General features: G+C 41.9%; 1 long non-coding RNA gene across 3 annotated transcripts in view; it reads left to right on the forward strand.

Annotated features, from left to right (window-relative positions):
- Positions 1–3,506: 3,506 nt before the first annotated feature.
- LOC142411121 (uncharacterized) overlaps positions 3,507–19,323 on the forward strand; it is a 51,670-nt gene continuing 35,853 nt past the window's right edge. For all 3 annotated transcript variants that reach the window (XR_012776123.1, XR_012776125.1, XR_012776124.1), the window contains exons 1-2: positions 3,507–3,646; positions 6,074–6,185. This is a non-coding gene — a long non-coding RNA (uncharacterized LOC142411121). The remainder of the gene's footprint in view (positions 3,647–6,073; positions 6,186–19,323) is intronic.

Genomic DNA, 19,323 nt, shown 5'->3' on the forward strand with positions numbered 1-19,323 from the left:
GGTAATTAACTGGAGCAACGGAGCTCCTGAGGCACCTGAATGTTGTTTGGCTTGTCAATACTTTCCCACCTCATGTCTCCATGGCCCTTGTAGGCTGTTACAAGCCTGCTGAGACCATGCTATCGAGTTCTCAAGTGGGAAAGTAAATCAGTCTGGATCACAAGAGTAGTCTTTCAGCCATGGGTAGCCACAGCCATGACATTTGGTGGGATCTGGGCGGCCATGGTAGTAGGGTTGAGCATCTCCACTGAAGAATGATGGGACTGCGCATGAGACATAGACTTTATCTGTGTGCCCAGAAGGAACTTTGCATGAGAAAGTCGCCCTGAATTAATGGGACTTTGCACAAGCAGCCAAAGGGGCCAATTCCTGCAGAGCTCTTTGTGGACTCAGGGCTTTACATGGGACCTATGGGTTGGTGTTTCTTTGCAAAGATGTAAATATGGCCTTGTAATCAGGTGTTATGCTTTGTGGGCTACAACAGTTCTGTTACTGTGACACCAACATTTATCTCTGATGAAAGTGAGACAAACAAGCAGGACAGAAGACATAACACGTAGAGATAACATTTTGGAGAACAGGCAGCGTTAGAATCATCTACAACATGTTCAGGTGAAATGATGAATTTATGAAAGCTGAGGCAAATTATTTAGTGAGAAGCTACAGCTTCTCATTTATCCTCTCATTTATCCTCAGGCCAGCTACGCTCAGAACCACTGTTTTGATTCCTTACAGGTGCAAAAATTAGCAACAAGTCAGTGAAAGATTGGAACCTATATTAGACCTTGATCCAAGATGTATGCTATTCTCCCTGTATTTAAGGGCTCTGGCTGTGGTCCTTACTGGATTGTAGAGCAGTCAAAGTCTGTTTTCTTTTAAATGTATTTTGAAGCTAGTATGGTAAACAACAGTGTAGCTTCTCCATGATAGCCTTTGTGATATTCACAGGAAGTCCCCATCACAAATAAAAAGATGGTTCTTCATCAGGATCTGATCAGAATAATTTGACATCAGCTGGGTCAGGATAGGGAGCTTTGATCGGAGGAGATGAAAGACTGGTGAAAACTCTGCTGGGCCAGAGTCCCCTGCTGAAGCTGAAACGTCACATTTCAACTGGGCTCCATCTGACTTTAATTAAATAAGGGAAGATCAAAGTCTACAAATCTCCCTGATCTATATCAGCACAACAAACTAAAGGTAAAAATTCTCAGTATCTTTCTGCTCCTTTGAAGTCAATAGTGAACTTTGTGCTGTACATGAGGACACAACGAGTGCCATTTGGGTAGCTGCAGGTTTACGATACTTTTGATGTAATGTTTACGCGAGGGGAAGGAGAAAAGCTGCATCTTGAAGTGATGCTTTCGCAGCTGTGGGTCCCCACTCCTCCCCCAGATTGATTTTATCTTTAGGATTTGCTTTGTCTTATGATGATGCTAGAGGCACAATTACATCTAATAAATCAGGGAAACCATTGTCTTAGTTTTCCTTCAGCTATAAATCGCAAACTATTCCATTTTTCTGCAACCACTTCCCCTCCTGCCTTCCTTGTATACTAGTGAGGCGAGCTGGAGACTCACTTGATAAAAACATCCTGAACTAAACCAGCTGGAAATAGATGGTATAATAATGCCAGCCTGCTGTCAGCCCTCATCTATTTTTGTTTGATTGGTATCTGATTGTGATTGAAAGGCTTACTCCCCGAGTTAGCTACCTTGAGGCCAACCTTGAAAACGTGTCACATTTGGCTACTTGATAGCATCTTAAGCATAATGTTAGATCCAGAGTGCACACGGTGCAAAAAATAGAAAACTGGCATCTTGCTACACTGCACAGCAAAGGAAAAGCAACATGGAAAGAATCTGGCAGACAGGCAAAGAAATAGAAATGCCGCAAGGCAGAGAGAGGAGCCAGTACACATGCATTAGCAGCGCTGGGCGGGACAAAACAGTGACTTCCCCAGGGTCCAGGCTGGCTTCATGTCTAGCTGTTGTTGCAAAATACGGTGTCCCTTCTCTGCGGTGAGGACCTATGTGAGGACAGTTTTGCCTGCGTATGGCTCAGGAGGGCTGAAATCAGAGTTAACAGGCTCTTATTTGTTGGGGTTGGGATTAAAGTTATGGAGGGGTATGTTGGTTTGTGATCCATCTCTGCTAGGGCTGTGTAGGATGCTTATATAAGACACGTGAGTAGGGAAAATAAAATAAATTTTGATTAGGTTGAATAAAAGTCAGGAAGAAGTGACAGTAACAGGTCTGTTACATGGGATAGCATTGGTTATTTCGATTTCAGTTTCTGTGGTCTGACTGACAGTCATAAATAATGGCCTTGAGGCCAAAAGATACAGATCTTCAAATCATACCTCCCTGCAAAGAAGGGAGGGGTGCTTTCAGAGGCTGAGTAACTGAGGCTAAGAGCAACAACCCATGGCAATGAGCTCTAGAAGAGAGAATTGGGGAAGTCAATACACCTGCTGAACAGGGTGATGCTCCAGCACAGAGAGCAGGGATGGCAACGGAAGAGTTGTGAGTAGATAGCCCTCTCTTTCATCTGCACTGGCAATGCAAATAGAAACTAGATTGTATTGCCGTAGGAGTAAGAGATGTCATTGGTATTACATAAAGCATGGCTTGACTTTGGGTCGATATACTGCATTTGATGCTGGTTTGCATCTGAGCTGCTCTCAAAACAGCAAGATAAAAAACAAGTAGTATGCTGCTACTTAAGGTATCACAACAAGATATATCAAAGAGGCCTAAGCACAGTCCTCACTAGCAAGAAAGGATTTTGTAAAACAGAAGTTGCAATTGATATTTAAATGGTTTGCTTTTTCAAAACATTTTAACATCACTCCTTTAGCAGCTTCTCTAGTGCGTGTGTCATAAAATGCTGAGGTGGGTCTCCTCTGGTATGGAACCTGTAACGTACCAGTGGTGCTTTCTAATGAACTTCCGAAAGGGAAGGATTTTCCCTTAAATGAAAAATCTATAGAAAACCATTGTGATCATTGATGAATACTTTCTATATGGGTAGCCCTTCTCTCTCGGTGTCCGCTTGAGATTTTCTTTTTCCGCTTAGGAAGCAAAGCTCCTTTCGGGTTCCTGACTTTATGAGCGTTTGTGTTTTCACCTGCATGGTTCATCACCAAAGCTCCCCTTTGGATGCGGGGTGAGAGCCTGCACCCAGCTGGGCAGGGCTTTCTGCCTGACCGTGCAGGCGGGGGTGAGTTCTGCCCCAGGAGATCCGTTTTTACCATTGGATACGCTGGTATGGTTGCACTGCTGCTGGGGGAGCAGGTGGAGCTGGAGGAAGGAGATCTTTATTAAGCAAGCGACGAGGGTAGGTTTTTTAAGGCAAGCGGGACTTGCCGTTCATCCTGTTTTGTCCCCAGAGTTCAATGCTACACTGAAGCAGCTAACGCCTCGGACATGACCTTCACTCTTTGGTGCTTCAGGCAGCCAGGGAGGTGATGGGAACGCCGAGTCTGGGAGGAAGCTCCGATGTATTTTTACTATTACTATAAAAGGTTAATGTCAATACAAAGCCCTGACAGCAAAGCGGGGTTGTCAGAAGCATTAGTTGCTTGCATTACTGGAGTGGCACAACAAGGCTGCTTCAGATTGCTCCCCAAACCCCACTTCTTTTCCAGGTGAGTATGAAAATGAAGCGTATTACTTTCTTGAACTATTTATTTGTGTTCTGGGTTAAGTAGTATTTATAACCTGGAGCAAATGGCTGTCTGCTAGTGTATGCCCATAACAAATGTCCCACCCCACAAAGCGCTGGCTGTTTATTCCCACCGAGGCTGTTTGTCATTTTTAGCTAATAGGTGCAGAAAAAGGAACAATGAACGAAAGGTTCCCAATGGCTGTCAGTAAATTTATTTTGCAGTTAACAGCCTTTGTAATGCACAGACTAACTTTATCTCATTTCACTGTGGGTGTGCTGGGATAATTGCTCGAGTACTTTGTTAAAAAGAAAAGCTCTCCACATTTCCATTAACTCCCGGCATGGTGTCCGTTTCACTTGACTGCACTAGGTACCATTTACAGTTCAATTTCACAGTCATGATGGACTGAAACATATAAACCTGCTTTCTCTCCACTCCACTAATCACATGCATTAATAAACAGGGAGATTCATAAGGTCTGTTACTCTTATTTTTCCTTTGTAAGTCTATTTTTATGAATTAAATCATGAGCTTTTTTCCTGTGAAATCCAAACTGCCAGCGGAATAAATACAGTGCTATCTTATTCAGCAGGGTGTAATAAGCTACTATTTTAGGGAAGCAAGCCAGGCATACAGAATTTGTTGCAAACTAAAAAGAAAAAAAAATCCAGCAACAAAGAATAGCATTGTATGATGTCAATCTACAGTATGCATGTGTTTGTATAATCACATTGGAATTTACTTTGAACTTTAGTCTGGAAAATTTACTTACTGGGGGGAAGGGGAAAGGATTTGAGTATCTAAGTACCAAAATAGCTAAGACAAAGTAGTAAAACTGTGTGGTTGGTTGTACAGCAGAACCACGTGAAAATGCAAAGAATCCCTTTTGTAACGGGTAGAGACAAGTAAGCCACTTGATCATTATGGTATGAGATAAGTATACAAGCCACAGGAAATGCTGTGTTATTCACATTCCTCTCTTATTGTTTTTCCAAGGGTGGCTAATTTTTGCCTTTTTAAGGAACTTTTTTGTACATGACTTGTTCTCACTCTGGTTTAATAATATCAGTTCTCTACAGAAAAAGAAAGAACAGTCCTAAGTACCATTACATGAGATAAAACATGGGTAAGAGGTCAGAACACCAAGGGCTGTCTTTTCTCCTGTGGCTTCTTTGGTGCAAGCAAGAAGAAAAAAACCATATTTGACCCACCACAGCATTTATTAGCCCTCATTCATAGTGACTGAGGACTCAGTTGACTAGTCCCAAGTTCAGTGCTGCTACCCACGAAACTCCTACTCTCTGTAGGGCCTGCCCCCTCTGGCCCTTTGTAAACTGGATGTTGTAGCCTTTCTCTGTTAAAAGCATATGAGAGAAGCATTCTGATCCCTTAACCACATTTTAAAAAGTGCTCAATACGCAGCAACTTATTTTGGGTTAATTTGGCCAGAATAACAAAAGATCTCAACACTCTGGTTGCTGAGCCATTTAGAAGATCATATTGCTTTTGCTGATCACGTGGAAGCAGAGCCTGCTTCAAAACCTCACCCAGAAATGTTTGTTAAAATGGAATGCGTAGTTTTGCATGATGCCTTTATTTTTTTGTCTGTCTTATGGCATATTAAGTGACAGTGGTGTGGCCACATCTTTGATCGTACACAACCCATTCTTCAGTTGTGCTCAAGGAAAACCTTACTGTGAACAACTCTAATTCAGTCTGCAAAAGATATCGGTAATGGGCTGCTCGTTTTTTCAGCTATTTTTGTAAAGCAAAACAGACTTAAATTCTTAGGATTTAATCACTAGTGTCAGAACAGCTTTGCAGTCTGTCTCTCCCCTTTAAATGTTGCCTTCTCACTCCATTTTTCTGAGAATGGACAACGGTTGGGATTGCATCTTCTGCTTAGCCATGTTAAAAAGCGTGTTTTTCTCTTAGTAAATGCCACTTGTCCTAAAAGGCAGTTGGGTGACTTCTGTGATAAACCACCTGTGGTGTATAATGGCGATGTGATTCATCTTCAGACCAAGCTATTGCAATAATAAAGCTTTTTCCAGTCAGTAGCTAAGGTAATTTAATTACAGTATTTGAGCTGGAAGACATAAGCCTGTAGAAACTTCCTCTAGTGACTCACATAGTGTTTGGAAATTCACCATAGCAGCGAGCCTTTGCTTTCAGTTTACTCTTTCCCCCTCTCCCCCCCTGTTTTATTTGGTTTTAGCAAGAGCTGTTAGGATGTGAGGGTCCAGGGCACCTTTTGCATCTTTTTGAGGTGGGGATCTAAGAGAAAGACAAAGCAGGATGACATTAGGTCCCTCATACCCCACAATGCTGTGCAGCCTGCAAGTACGTGATGGGGGGAAGGGGACGAGGAAACCATGCCGGCCTTGTCTGCACTTGCTTCCCTAGGAAGAAGATCTCCTGACCCTTTTGAATGCTCTCTGTGAAGACTGCAAAGACATATGGAGAAGAGGAAGCTGGTCTTAGAAAAACTGGATCCATGCTTCTAGCAGTCGCAGAGGTCAATACTCAATACCTCAGTCTTCTGCTCCTAGGGGAATTCACTGAAATTCTCCTGACCCACTACGTAAGATGATCAAATGTAAGATGGGAAGTGATGAAAAGAGTGTGTAAAGGCACAGCAGCTGTTTTTTCTGGGCAACGGTCTGAATCCATGAATGACTAATGTGGTCAGTTCTCCCAGAACAGCAGATTCGCTGTGCTGCTCTTGGATCTGGGGTTTGCAGAGACATGCAGGAGTGTGCTGAGCATTTCTGGCCCAAGGGGGCTTTGGCTCAAGTCCATGTTTCTGTGACACTGCATTTTATTTTATACACTGGAAAGCTTAAGCTACATGTTGCTTGCTGTTTGCTTACCTTTGTGCTCCACAAACTTGGACATGAAGCGTGTCCATTAACAGCAACAACGGAAATGAAATAAGACATCCTACCACTCTCTGTCATTAGACCTTGTTATTCCATGTAATTCACTACCATTTACCTAAAGTAATTTCTGCAGCCAATGACTTTTCTTCACTTGCTTCCCTCATATTCCAGCCTGCTGAGTTGCTTCAATTATGAATTTTGTAAAAAATAGCTTTAACCTCATAGATCTTGTAATACTTTTGATTCATTTGCAGTCAGTAGCAACAGGTATGATCCTTCTCTTTCCAGCATCTTCGTGATTCCCATTCTCCACTTGGACTCCTCGGAGCCTGCAGGGTTTTGGGATACCTGAACCTACAGCCATATTTTTTGTTGTCCTCTAATAAGTCCTAGATTGAGTTTTATGGTCTTCTCATCCACTGTTTAAGTTATTCTCTATAAAGTCCCTGTGATCCATGGCATGAGGTCAGTTTTACTTATGGATCAACAGCCTTTTCATACAGCTCAGTTTTTCCTGTTTCTTCTTTCCAAGCTAAAGCTGTTGTTAGGCTAAAGCCTCGTAGCTTCAGCTACCAGTAGAAATAAATCTGGACATAGCACGTATCCTTGTCTGACTTCTGTAGTCATCCTTAACCATTCCATCATCATCTTGTTCACTGTTGCCGCACGCAGTGACTTGCTGTAAATGTCTTCTGGCAGCTTGATCAATCTCTTGGAATGTCACAAGTTTGCAGAATTCACCATCTTTTGCTTTCTGTGAGATGCTGTCAGAGCCTGCTCAAATTTTATGAAATTATTATAGCAGGTTGAGTTGAGTCCTGCAGAATTTTCTGAGATTTGTCTTAAAATAGCATGTTGGTATGTTTTTCCTGAGTACTGCCCTAAGCCCAGCCTGTTTATCTGCAGGTATTTCTTTCACCTTTTCCCCAGTGCTTCTCTTTGTTTTCATTGTTTACTCTGCTTTTATTTACATTTACTGAGGAATTGGTTTGTACAGCACCTTAGCTTGTGGATTCCCTAATTGCTCGTAGCATGTGTTTCCAATGCCATTTTTTCTGCCTTTTTCTCTTTTGAACCTTTTTCCAAGACCTTGAGACCTAGACTCCTTTGTCTAACCCCACCCCAAAACCAAAAACACCCTGCCCCCAAACCAAACCAAACCAAACCAAACCAAACCAAACCAAACAACTTTGTACCTGCTCTCTCTTATTTGTGCCAGGAAGCTTCTCTAGGGCTCTTTCATCTGCTGTGCTCTGAGCTCTTCAGAACACTCTTTCCACCCCGTATTTCTGCTTGCTCGCCTTGAGCTGCTCTTTACAAACAGCCTTTTCACCTCAACTTCCATACCCCTCTCCTGTTCATCTGCGTAAGTTGATGTTGCTGGGGAGTCCCCCAAATACTAGCCTGACCTAGTGATTGATCAAAAACCATGTCAGAACAAATAAAAATAGTTTAAAAAAAATTAGAGTTGATACAAGAAAGGATTAGTAATGGACACAAAGTAAAGTTTCACTGTACCCTTCTGCTAAGAGTGCCTCTGAACATATCCTAAGAAAATGACTACTGGATCTCAAATGAATTTCCCCCCCCCCCCCTTTTTTATCAGACTGCCTGGGTTTTGCTGGCTTCTGCCTTTATGCTGATAAAGATGACTTTTGACAGGAAACAATAGGATCTGTGTGTAACAGTCTGTGTTTCTGGTCTAGATTCCTTGCCAAAATAGCTACGCTTAGCACTTGTACAGTTCTTTTCATCTTCAAAGCCGTTCACAGATCCGATGTAAACAGCTGGAGTTCCACTGATTTTGGTGGCAAAGAGCTTAGTAGCCTTCAAGAAAAGAATTATGCATTTGCATGGAAAGTAGGAATATCATCTGCTTCTCTGCTAGCTAAAATTTTATAAAGATATCAAGCTTCAAGCTAGAAAGCAATTATCAGCTGAATGGAGTTAAGTAACTTTCCTTGTGGTCAACATGCATATTCCTGGCTACAGTTTCATTGGATGAATTGAGGATCGATTATTGAATCGATCCTTAAATGTGTTTACAAGAAATGCAATTGCTGAGACAAACAGTATTTTTGAATGTAATTGATTTTGATGTTTTATGAAGCCATGTACCTGTATGTCCTAATATGTATGCCCAACATGTACAGAGATATTGTCTTGGTAGGTTTTTTTCAGTGTATTAATAGCTTTGAGATTTATTTTATGTTGTTTCACAGTATTTAACAAATAAGACACTTTATTTCTCTAGTACATTCTATGATATATGTTGCTATATTTAACCTTGGAGTGCACTTAAGAGGTCAAGAGCTAGTCCATCCCCCTGCTCCATGGCAGAAATAGGTCTGTCTAGCCTGGGAAGATGTTTATCTAGTCTTTTTATCAATTATTTTCTGCTTTTACCTATTTAGAGACTGATACCCTGTTTGCCTTGTAGTCAGGCAATGCCTGACTCTGCTTCTGTAGTGAAAATTAACCCAGTTGTTTCAAACTTTCCCTGTAAATCATGTTTGTCTATACTTATGATTCTTGTTGATCTTCTCTGAACCATCTCCAAATTATCCATGTTATGCTTAGTGTGATGCACAAACCTGGTTGCAGTATTCCAGCTGAGATCTCTCAACTGTGTGTAGAGCAGAATGCTCCTCTCCCATGTCTTGCATGTAACGTGTCTGCTAGGGCATCCCAGAGCAGGATCAACCTTGTGTGTACGGCATGCGGGTAGCGATTCAGATTCAGTTGGTCTGTAACAACCTCCATTTCTGCAGTGATTCTGCCAAACCAGTTATCCTTGACTCACGTTTTTGTGTTTGATTTCTTTTCGTGTCTTTACTGAATTTCATCTTGTTGATGTCAGACCATTACTTATGAACAGATGCCCATTTGTAATACAGGACGTGAATTTATTAGCAGCAGGCCCAGGCTTTCCCTATTGTAGGAATATGAGTTCTTCTTCAAAACCTGTTTGGGAAGGGATGGATGAGGAGGGGTGAAACTGTTTTAGTGGTTGGAATGGTGCTTCCAACTGCTCTATTGGAACTGCTCTTCCAACTCAGCACACTTTGTCAGGTACTCTAAAATCAAAAGCTTTGGCTTGGTCAGAAAGGTTTTTATGGTGTTGCCACTAAGACAAAAAATAATTCATTCCTGTAGCACCAACTCTGACCCACTCGAATAGGGCTTCTGCTTTTTACATCCATCCTTCCCTTGGCTTTCTGTCAATCTGGGCATCAGATTCTTGAGCCCAACCCTCCTGTAGTGTCCAGTCTCCTCCCAGAGCCCTGAAATGTAAATGTAGATGTGCGAGTGTTTTATTTTTGCATGTGGAAAATGAAGCATGGGTTGAGCTGAATTATGTTCACTGCTCTGGGAAAACCATGCAGCAAAGCCAGGATTTGAAACCACTGTTTCAGAGTTATGAGCTGGTGCTTCAGCACAAGCCTGTTCCTCTCATCTGGAGAGAAATAACCTCTGGAATATGAACGATGGTGAATTAAACCAAACACTCATCTCGTCCAGTGACTCATCTGCTTTTTTGTTTCAGTTGGTGGACAATTTTGTCCTTTCTCTTTCAAGAAGCAGTTTAGAGAAATTCCCTGTTAATTTGTCACCAGTGCATTCTGCCAGCTCTCTAACCACAGCCTTTTCTTCAGAGGCCAATTGCACAAACCTGTCCCAGCTCCAGTGTCCCCAGTGCAAGTCATGCTTCTCTGTCCCAGCTCCAGTGTCCCCAGTGCAAGTCATGCTTCTGGGGGAGCACTGGCATTGCTTCTGCTGTACCTTATCTGGAGCTCACTGGAGCAGACCTGGGCGAGACAGTGATAAAAATGTCTTCAGCTGTCTCCATAGGCAAGCATTCCTGCTGCTTCGAGAAGGAGGTAACCTGCCTGCATCAAAGGGGCACGTCCTGAAAAAGGTCACTGTAAACACAAGCCTGTTAGTGTCTTGCTTGTGAGCCATATTGTTTACAGTCAAGTATTTCACTGCTACCTTAAAAACGCAGATTGCAGAAGGATTCAGAACTAATCCCATCCCCTCCTCTGCAGTGCAGGTTCACCTACTTTCAGCTGTATATCCCCTTTCTGAAATAACATCAGAGGACTTCTTTCCTTTTGCATCCATCAGGAATCTTCTTCAATCCATCATTCTCTGCTCTAAAATATTTGACAGTGGCTTCCTTTGGGCTTGCTCTTTTCTCCTTCAGTGCTTCCTTCATAAAACCAGATTCCTGTCTCCCAATCCTTTAGTGGGGTTTTTGATTATTTCCCGCCCCCCACCCAGTGCTTTCTCTTCCCATCATTTCTTTATTGCTTTCTGGTATCCGTTCTCTACACAGGCAAATAGCTCTTACCTGAATTCTTAGATAGCTTTGTGAATATAATTTTTCCTCCCTTTCACTTTCATTTAAATGTATTTTGTTCCTAAATAGCTCCAAACTGCCACAACAATTATTTCCCAGTGAGACTGAAGGAGATGCTTGCAAATACTTTCAAATCGTCGCATTCATCATTCCTAGCTTCCCATATTACCTCCCTTCTCTGATGATTGTGGGCAGCCAGCAAGATGAACAAGGGCTGTGAATAACCCTGCTTTCTGCCCCGAACACCCCTCTGAAGTGAAATCCTTCCTCTTCTCTCAGCTTTAATTTTCACACAGTGCATTTGCTGCTATACTTCCCTCCAGGACACTGCCAAAAGAAGTTCTAACTCTATTTTACGGCAGCTATTCTGATGGGTGGGTTTTTTTCCCTGTATCCTAACGCAATACGCGGTTCTGCCGAGGCGGTGTCAGGGCTGTCGTTGGGCATGTCTCCAGCAGCAGCCCACCAGCTGGACCCCTCCTGCTCTCCCTGCCCAGGGCTACGCTGGTCCCGTGGGGCAGCGGGTTCTGCGGTGGCTCTCGCAGGCTGTAGATCATGTTGCCAAGCCCAGCGTATTCGTGCCCATCCTCTGCGACCGCGTTTTGTCTTTCCAGCTGTTATAGACCTTTCCTTGGGTGGCCAGTGAATCTGTCGTAGCAACAGGGACGCTTCCTACCGTGAGAGAGAGACTCATGGAAATACCATGAAAATATGGTAATGATATTTAAACCTGCAGTGCTTTTAGCTAAGAACTGTCTAGCTTTGCCGCTTCTGCAAAGCTCTACCTTTGTACAGTGGGGAAACCTGGTGTGAACCAATCCTGTAATCTGCAGTTAATGCCTATCTGTGAAATACAAACCTGATAAAAATAGCAGCCCTTCAGACTCTGCTTGATGTGTAACGAAATGCGCTGTGGTATATTTAGGATTAAATCCTTTAATAGCAGTAATTCTTCCATTACGGCACAAAGCATTTTATTTTATATTGGAATATGTCCAGAAAGACAGTTTAGTAGAATTGATTAAAGACTTGAATAATAGTTTAAATATTTAGGCTATCACCCAGTATCCCAGATCCAAGCTCATAAGGGAACAAAGGGAAAGAACTTTTTTCCAGATCCCGAGGACTAGGATATTGAATACAGAACTCCAGCTGCATGGAATTAATGCAATACACCAGAAATATGTCAGATGCTGTATCAGCTGGGTAATTTTTAACTGCTATTTTGAAAACGCATCTGTTTTGATGCAAATGTTGCTGTCCAATACAAGACCAAAATGAATAATATCTTTGTGCCTCCTGGTAGTAATATCTAAATACTGTAGATGATTTTTTTTTTGAGCATATTATATTTCATTCTGTCTGGAGCAGTATTATTTTGTGAATCTGTCACCGATAGTGATGTGCTAGGAGGAAGGGTGAGCATAATCATTTAGTTATGGGACACTGAATAAAATAAATGATCTTTTCATAGATTCATAGTATTTAAGTCCAGAAGGGATTGTTGCATTTAGCCTGACCTCCTCTATATCACATCTTTATAAAGCAGGAGCTGTCTCTACTGCACTAATCATTTTTTGAGGCCCATGTTGCATACAATTATCAGTCTCCTGGATAAATACCAGCTGTTGGGATCCTTCCAGCTATGCCTTTTCCTGAAGAGGCTTCTGTATAATAGAAGGGGACTGATGATGCTCTTTTTGAAAGAAAATTGTGCTACAGGAGCCAGGAATGTAGGAAAGAGCTTCAGGTCCAGGGAGAATGAGGGTTTCTGGCACAGCTCTGAAAACAGTAAGGGTGAGTGTTGAAATGAAAGGATTCCCCAGTCTGGCAGCCAATTTCTTTCATTTCATAGAGGAAGAATCATAGGGAGAACAGACAGCAGTGTCCCAGAATAGGAGACTTCTCCCTCAGTTTGCAGGAGCCGTTGGTAGTGTCCAAGAGGAAGGATGCTGTATGTAAACAAGCAGCAACATTTGTCCCTATGACAGCAAAAGGACGTACTTTTTTTTTTTTTTATTATTATTTCTTTTGCTTCTTGTTTTCTCAATAATGAGCAGATTGCCCATAACCCCAGCAATCAGCAACGATGTGACGGGTTTCTAATGGGCTAATCACAAAGGGTTATAAATGTCCTGCAGTGAAACTGTTTTCGTAGAGCTTCTACCTATTTGTGCCAATAATTGTTTGTCATATCAGTGCATAGGCTAGAGTGACTGCGTATGCGTGTGCACACGCAGCGAGTGGATGCAGTACGCTGGCTGCAGTGAGGAATTATATCTTGGTTATATTGGGTTTTACTAGGAGCCTTGTGTACTTGACAGAGATACTATAGCTCTCCAAATGTTCATGTCAGTGCATTTTTGATACCTGCCTGTGTAGATACGATTACGTTAGCACATCCGTATCAGACTGACACTATCAGTCAATACGAGTTATGGCTGCACTTCCAAAAGTGGGGTGACAGTAGGATGCCTGCAAAATGAACCTCCCTTTTTACACTGTATAGAGCTTGAACTGTGTCGGGGATTGGACTGCGGCTGTCTCTCGTTTCTGAATGCTCTGTTTTCCTAGAAAAATGACCATGAAGTGACCTTTATCCGACGCTCTTTGTACGTGCCTTGTGCTTGCAAGGCTGTAACAAGCTTTCTTAAGAAGATTGCCTCTCTCTCCCTTCCTTTTGTAGTGACTCCACACGTACCAGATGGGAGCCCCAGGTGTGGAGCCTGAACACGGCTGCCCCACCTTCTTTCAGGACAGCAACTGGGAGCTCTGCTGGTTTCTCTCCTCCAGTCTGTTTTTTTATAATGAATGCGGCATTTGGTTGGGGCTCTCATCTCTTCTGAGTGAAATGCTTTGAACCTAATCTTGAATCTCTCTCTGGGAAAAAGATACTTGGGAGAAAAATATCTTCCTTCTCATTTTGACACAGCCTTCTATATAGCCTGAATGTCAGGAAAGCCATTTATAGAGCATGTACAGTAATTGCATGCTTAATATTTCATCAGCTGCATTAACAGTAATGTCACTAAAACCAGGTATAGATTTAAAAGGATCTTTTTTGATTAAAAGTGGCTTTAGAGCTTCTTTTGTATAATAATAGCAGCAGTATATATTATCATAGATGTTGCTATGGGTTTCTGAATTTAATAATTCAACACATATATACACACGCAGGGAGATTTGCATTGAGATTTCGGACAAAGCATATGCTTTATACTTGGCAGCGATCCTCTAATTACACCAAGATTAGACTGGTGTGAAGTAGATTGCTTCAGCTTGAGCCACACTCTTCTTTCACAGCCAAGAGATTGCAATATTTCAGGATTGTGCAAAACCCCGTGCTTTCGTTACCATGCTACAGTTAGCAGCTGTAGGAAATAGCGGTTAGAATAACTGATTGGTTTTCTACCAGACTTACTTCAGTCTCTTGTGGCACAATGTCGTGCAATGTTTGGACACGAGGCAGAGATGTTTATTTTGAAACAGTGCTTCAATTCACTTGAATTCTACTGCAGTGTAGTAGTAGTAACTGAGAACAAAGATCTGCTGCCAGCTCTCGATGGGGCTGAAACCCTGTGAGCATGCTTGAATGGAAAATAAGAGAAGGAATTTATTGGCTGTGTCTTAATAATAAATCTTTTGAACTTCATTCTTGTCTTAGAAATGAGAAATAAACTTTGCAAGAAGATCTTGTGTTAAATGGTAATGAGGAATTCCTCAACAGCAACTGTCAGTTGCCTTCTTCAGAAACGCACTTGTTGGTTATAATTTCCTTTTATTATTGAGCTAATACTTGTGCTAAACTTTAGTAATGGATCCATTGTTTTTTTGGCCAGTGATGAGTAAAAAAGTTTTTTTTAATGCCTGTGCTTCACTGATGATAAATTTCACCCCTTTTTCAAGTTATAATCATGAGAGCACATTTCACAGATGTGCTCTTCCACTTTGAGCATGTGCGCATCTTGAGTTGCGCAGCCTGAATTTCCATCAGCAACCAGAACTCATCTCTATAGGCACAACTTGGGGCATGCCAAAATGCTGGAATTTGTACTGTTCCAAGGACTGCTGTGCCAAAAGGTGAAGGCGTCTTAAGAAATTTGGGTGGTGATGCCAAATTGTAAAGAACACCTATCACAGGAACACAAATGCTTTATTTTGCACCGTTGTAACTTAGGCCAGTCTGTGCTCTAAATTAAATATGTATATACATACATATATATATATATATAAAAAATATATGGTTCTTCCATGGTTAGGAATGGAGAAATTATTGTTCTACATTGCACGGATGGTATACTGCCTTCGAAATGCGCATACGCAGTATGGCAAACCATCGTTCATTTCCTATCTGGACCAACCACGTTTAATGATAGCATCAGCCGTGTACAGCCACTGTACATCTGCTCTAAGTTTTATAGGTGAGGAAAATTTATGCATCTGAGTAAAATGAAACTTGGCTTCAGTGCTTACTTATGATTCAAACTGTAATTAGCTGGTTTATAAATGTAGTCCTCCACCTAAGAGTAGTGGAGTGAGAAATATATCACTCTGATACTTCTGGTCATACTGTTTTCTATTCTGTTGGGGTGAAAGCAAATATATTGCAAGTTTCTTTCAAGCTTATGTTTTTTTCTTCACACTGCTTGTGGGATAGTAATTTCATGGGCGGCATCCACACAGCAACACCAGTGGGATACGGCAGAAGTTAATTCTCAGATTCTGGTAAGGTGACAGTTACATTTCTAGGTGTAGTATTGCCTTAAACCTGCCTTCTGCTTTCACGTAGGAATGAAAGCTCCTCGCCACCCCCTATACTGTGTCAGTAATATGCTCCTTTTCAGCTTTTCTTTTCCTGTTGTTTGCCTGTACTGGACTAACATCTTCAGTTGACTATGCCAGCCCTTTCCACTAGGTATTACACACACATGCAAAGATTCGAGGTTTTTGGGTTTTGTGTCAGACAGTTGATAACTCCAGATTTTTTGAATTAATATCTGCTTTCATAATATTTCAATATAATGGATATAAATGGAGAGATATATATACACTTATAATGAAATGAAAGTTGGGTCTTACGTTTGCTTTATAACTGTTGGGGTTTCTCATTTGATGATGGTCAGAAAACTTTGATTGAAAGACCAGTTAAAAAGAGACAAACAGTTGTGGCTAATTCCATTCTTGAGGAATATTTATTTAATGAAGAAGCTCTTACAGGAATTCTAGTTTTCGGTTCAATACGAGACATACTTACTTTGAAGCCAAATCATCATCGTAAGTTTAACTGATGTAGTTACTTAACTCAGTCTAATGCTGTCTTTACATTGTAAAACATCAGGATTAGTTCTTGGTTCTATGATTGAGTTTAATGAACACAAATCAATGCTATTAGTGCTCACCTGGAGACTGCAATTAAACAACTGGTCACTAAAAGGTCAGAAATGCTTACCATTGGAAAAAAGCAATCTCTATCTTGTCATCAGCCTTTTAGCACTAATTTTAATAGCCATATTTAAAAGAGAAATAAATCATAGGAACCCTCAATAATTAATAGCTTTGCCTTCTTCTGTGTAGGAATAGTGTGGTAGCTTCATCCTAGTCTTTCCTGGAATTTCAGCAAATGCTCCATTTAATGAGGGGACGAGTTTCTGTTTAAATGCTCTGAAGAATTTGGCTTCCAGTTCTGGGAGTTTTCCAAGCTGTAAACTGTTGATCACCCTTTCAGGCTCTGCTTGAGGTATTGGCTTCTCAAATCTAATTACATCTCTTTGTGATAGAACTGCCTGATGTACTCATTTAAATAGTTCGCATCTGCTCTGTAGGACTAGTGTATTTCTTCATGCCTAATTTGGTGAAGAAATCCTGAAATGTGGATTTAGTGGATCTAGGATCACTTTTGGTTCTTCTTTCCTTTAATAAACTGCTTTCTGATAAGCTTTGTGAACAGATGTGTCAGTGCTTTATCTGCTTTACTTCCCTTTTCATAAAGGATTGTTTCAACTAATTTTCTTGGTGTTTCTCTGTTTCTCCTTCAGTAGTATAATAATTTCTCCTCTAGTATTCCCTAGATTCCTTCTGCCTTCCTGAATTCACGAGAGGATTGTCCCATCCTTGTACTATTGAACAGAGATCTCTTCCCCCCCACCCCTCTTTTTTTTTCCCCAGCCATGCCATGCAACTTTCCTTGCCAACCTACATCTGCCGCTCCCCATGGGATGACGTTGCTTGCACCTCCTGCCTTGTTTGGTTTCTACCTTCAATCACCCCTTTGATTTTATTTTATTTATTTTTTTTCCTGAGAGTATCCTGAAGCTCTGTAAACTGGCTCAGTAAAACTGAATATGGATGCTATCTAGATGCTCCCATTGTGTCGAATGCTTATGTGCTTTGCCATGCAGGATTAGGCTCAGTCACATCCTCAGTGTTGACATGAATGTGGTAAGAGGGATGTTTCCGGGATTCTCAGGAGAGTACTCGATGCATAAGGAAAAAGAATAATCTAAATCCTGCTCACACAATGCCAGACTCAGAACTGGCACTAAGAGGTTAGGAAAGAGCCATTGCTGATGGCTCTTTGAAATCATGAGGTCCACGTGCAGTGGCAGCCACAGAATCCAACACAGTGCTGGGTGTCCTCAGGAAAGGCACTGAGAGCAAAGCATTGGGAATTGTTTTACTGCTGAGGGAGATATCATCAAAGTTAGTAAAATCATGAATGAGGTGAACGCAGAACTGTTTTTCACCAAATTCTGCACTACTACTGGGTGGAGGAACTCGCTGAAACTGGTAGGAGATGAGTGTAAGACAGGTGAAAGAAATTACTGTTTCTCATAGCAGGCAGCGAACTTCTGGGACGTGATGCCCCAGGAGGCTGCGGAGTCTCATGGGTGTCAGCAGGTTCAAAACGGAACAAAACACATTTCATTTCAGGCAGTGGGTCCGAAGTGGATATAAAGAGTGCAGGTAGAGCAGTGCTCTCTGCGTCCCTATTGCAGTCATTACAGGTGCTGGAGGGGCAACAGGCTGCAGAGTGGTCAGGCTCGCGTGCTCTCCCTAAACAGCATCTCCCATAGCTGTGCTCCATGGCAGTGGGATTTCTGGGCTGGACAGACCACAGCTCCAGCCCTCAAGACCGTTTCTTGTTCATCCAGGCTACGTCGCTCCCTTTGCTCTAGCCGGCTGTGTTTAAGCACTAGCCCGATGCTGTAATGTGCCGTGTAAGCCTCCCTCCCTTGGCTGCTGCTTGCTTGTTGAAATTAAACCTCTGAGAAGCAGGGATTTCTCCCTTCCCCTTGCATATTTTTTCCCATGTCTTGTACAATGCAGCCCATATTTTGGCTTGGGTCCTTAGGTGCCACTGTGATTAATACTACTAAAAAGGTTTATGCTCTACACAAATTTACCTACACAATGCACATTAGTGCATTGCTGTTATGCTGTCATTGAAATATCTGGGCACAGGTGACTAATTTGAGGCAAGCAATGAAATTCATGTGTTTCAATTATTAAAAGGGGAAAAAACCCAACCTAGCACTGTAAATGCCTTTCTGCTTACTTATGTCAGCCCACTTCCCTTTTGGCATTTCCCTGTCACGGTGTCATTAATATTTCCACCCCCCCTGTACCCTTAATGATCTACTTGATTGACCTGCATCATTTAAAATATTTTTTCATTATAGTGATTTTCTCATTTAGGTCCCCAGGAGATCCCGATATGTAATCAGTTTTCTCTAACAAATGACCTCCTTTAACTTCATTAGTTCAGAATTAATTTACTAGCATCCAAGATATTGAATGACTGATTAGTAAAATACAGTAAAAAAATTAAAGTTCTCTTTCATTTATGGTCAAGGCAAACATTAATTAAACCCCATATTTCTTTGCTAATTTTGTTCACAGTTGAATTTAATAAAGAGGGAACGTTTGATGGGCTGTCACTAGACATTAGATGACGGTGGGGATGGGATTACAGGCTTTCTGTGCATGTAACATCTTCAAGCGGCTGCGATTTGCCAAATGCTTCACTTATCTCGCAGCTTCCTTCACCTTTTAGGGAGCTTTTTAAACAAGCAAGCCAGGAAGCGTCACTGTCTTCAGTGAGCAGCGGAGAAGGAGCGCAATGAGGGCTTCGGGGAGGACGTGCTTTCTGCTGGCCGACACTTCTCAGCCCCGCACCCCTGCTGCCTGTGCACGTCAGCTTCAGCTCTTGGGCTGTCTGTCTTATCTCGCTATATCTCCTAAGAGATGTGCCTCCCTTTCGAGGCGTGCAAGTTATTTACAGAATTATCCGCGCTGGCAGCCCCTTACCCTTTAAGGCTTTGCAGGTTTCCATTTTGCAAATCTGCTGCAGGAGGCACTGGCCCGGTGATGGCATTTTTCTTCCTGTCACTTGACAGTAAGCACGCTTGCAC

This window comes from Mycteria americana, chromosome 6 (genome assembly GCF_035582795.1).
Source record: "Mycteria americana isolate JAX WOST 10 ecotype Jacksonville Zoo and Gardens chromosome 6, USCA_MyAme_1.0, whole genome shotgun sequence".
NCBI classification, from domain to species: domain Eukaryota; kingdom Metazoa; phylum Chordata; class Aves; order Ciconiiformes; family Ciconiidae; genus Mycteria; species Mycteria americana.